At 48.5% G+C, this 2,750-nt stretch overlaps 1 pseudogene; it reads right to left on the bottom strand.

The window, feature by feature from the left end:
• Positions 1-378: 378 nt before the first annotated feature.
• Positions 379-1,368, bottom strand: LOC101585147 (annotated as a pseudogene).
• Positions 1,369-2,750: the final 1,382 nt, after the last annotated feature.

Below are 2,750 nucleotides of genomic sequence, written 5' to 3'. Positions count from 1 at the left end.
TTGGGCCTGGGCTGGGCTGGATCAGGGGGTCCCAAGAGTGTTGCACAAGTTCCTGAGTATTTCATAGTGCACTTTGGCTTGTGGTCCTGGAGTCTTGGGAGGGGGGGGGAATAGGGATAGAAGACTAGGATGTGAATGCATTCCTCAGAGTACCAATGTGCAGAAAATCAAATCTCTGGGTCAACAGGCTCAGGAGTGGAGTCTGAAATAAGTCCTAAGATCACACAGGCCCCACCTCCATGAAGAGACCAGTTCTGTACATCGGAGTGAACTTCTGATCTTGGGAGGAAGCTGTGAGGGGAGATTCTCAGTGTTGAGGCTGAGAAGTGGCCTCTCCATCCCTCTGGTCTCACTGGGCTGTGATGGTGGTGGGGCCACTTACTCTTTAGAGGCCATGTGGACCATGAGATCTACCACACTTGCTGTAGCTGAACTCATTGTCATACTAGGAAATGACAGAGTGGTCATTCAGGGCAATGCCAGCCCCAGCATCAAAGGTAGAAGAGTGGGTGTTACTATTGAAGTCACAATACACAAACCAGTCTTTGGTGTAGCCCTGGATGCCTTTGAGGGGACCATCTGATGCCTGTTTCAACACCTTGATATTGTCGTATTTAGCCATTTTCTCCAGGCGGCAGGTCAGCTCCACCACTGACACGTTGGGAGTGGGCACATAGAAGGCCATGCCTACAAGCTTCCTGTTCAGCTCCAGGATGACCTTACCACAGCCTTGGTAGTGCCAGTGCATGCAGGAATGATGTTCTGGACAGCCCCATAGCCATCATGCCACAGCTTCCCAGAGGGGCCGTCCACAGTTTTCTGGGTGGCAGTGATGGCATGCACTGTGGTCAAGAGTCTCTCCACGAGCCGAAGTTGTCATGGGTGACCTTGGCCAGTGGGGCTAAGCAGTTGGTGGTACAGGAAGCGTTGCTGACAATCTTGAGGGAGTTGTCCTACTTCTCATGATCCACGCCCATCACCACATGGGAGCATCAGCAGAAGGGACGGAGATGATGACTCTTTTGGCACCATCCTTCAGGTGAACCCCGGCCTTCTCCATGGTGATGAAGACACCAGTGGGCTCCACCATGTACTCAGCGCCAGCATCGCCCCACTTGATGTCGGTGGGATCTCACTCTTGGAAGATGGTAATGGCCTTTCTGTTGATGATGAACTTCCCGTTCTCAGCCTTGATGGTACCATGCCATGGAACTTGTGGGTGGAATCGTCCTGGAACATGTAGACTATGTAGTTGAGGTCAGTGAAGGGGTCATTGATGGCTACAACATCCACCTTGCCAGAGATAAAAGCAGCCCTGGTGGCTAGGCATCCAATCTGGCCAAATCTGTTCACGCCAACCTTCACCATCTCATCTGGATCACTGCTGGCTGCACGGGAAGAGTGGCTGTCAGCAGGCGTGCAGGAGCAGAGCAGCACGTCAGTTCTTCAGATGAACATGCAGCTTTTGGAGGGTTGGCACTGTGCTGTGGATAGTCCAAACGTGTACTGATTGTTAAATAATCATTACTGGGCTAGTCCTGAGTTACAGAGATAAATGACACGTGATTATGTTTCCTACATTCTGGGAGAGAGAGATATTGAAAAAATCCTGAATAAAAATGTGCCTTCCGGTTTTTCCTTGTTAATATTGATATAGGGGAATGAAACTCCCATTCTGAAAGATACCTGAGACCAGTTCATGTTTTTAAAAATTGGAGAATTAATTTTAGGAACAACGGAGGTAAAGAGCAGAATATAGTGGGAGAAAGAAAGCTTTTGTCCAAGAGAGGGCAGGAGAGGACCTGAGTGGAAGAGGGTTGCCTGGGAATCTACCCTTTCTAGGGATTTTTATAGAGCAAAACCATGAGATGAAGCAGGTCTAAGGTGGAAAACATGGGAACTCGCTAGGTGGGCGTGAGGTGGGACAAAACTATGGTCAGCCAGTAAGATTACAAGCACTGTTGTTTAGGTAAAACTAATTAAATCAGAATCAAATGGGGAAACGAGTCACATAGCAAGTGGGCATGAATAAGGAACAGGGGCTTTTCCTACAGGGGTTGGATTAGTGACTCTTCTTGGCTTCCTCAGGGTGGTCATCAATCCCAGATGCTCATCTTTAGGGAGGCATGCATTTGTTTGATCTGTTGTCTTGAGGCGTGGCTCACTGCCTCTCCCACAGTTGCAAAGTATCTGGCCTTCCACACGGGCTCACTCTGAGAGCATGGGCCGTTCTGATTGCCTATATAACCTTTCTATCTAACTCAGCTTCCTACAACACTATGGTAGGGTCTTCATATGGTATGACAGTCTCTCAGCAAATACTTATTTGGATTCATAAATAAGCTTCATGCCCTCATGGCAGCAAGTGATGTTAAGAGATAAGTAGAATTAATAAGCGGAACTAATAAGCTTTGGTTAAACGTGGAGTTGGGAGCCCGTGGATTTATCCTGGTTACCCCCCTAGCGGCTACTAAGGCAAGAGTGAAGCACTAAAGGACTACACAGAGAAATCAGTACAGCAACATACTGTACTGACAAGGAGGGTATTAGGAGATTAGGAGGGTAGACAAGGACACAGAAGAGCTTAGGAGGGTAGACAAGGACACAGAAGAGCTTAGGAGGGTAGACAAGGACACAGAAGAGCTTAGGAGGGTAGACAAGGACACAGAAGAGCTGACCATCAGGAGCTGGAAGGGAGCAGAAAGGCGAGTGTGCTAAAGTAGAAAAGCTAAAACGAGAATGAGCAAGGA

This window comes from Octodon degus, unplaced genomic scaffold (assembly GCF_000260255.1).
Source record: "Octodon degus isolate 3935 unplaced genomic scaffold, OctDeg1.0 scaffold00182, whole genome shotgun sequence".
Lineage (NCBI taxonomy): Eukaryota > Metazoa > Chordata > Mammalia > Rodentia > Octodontidae > Octodon > Octodon degus.
Note: the sequence above shows the minus strand (reverse complement) of the source record. Positions and strands in the feature narration are given on the sequence as shown.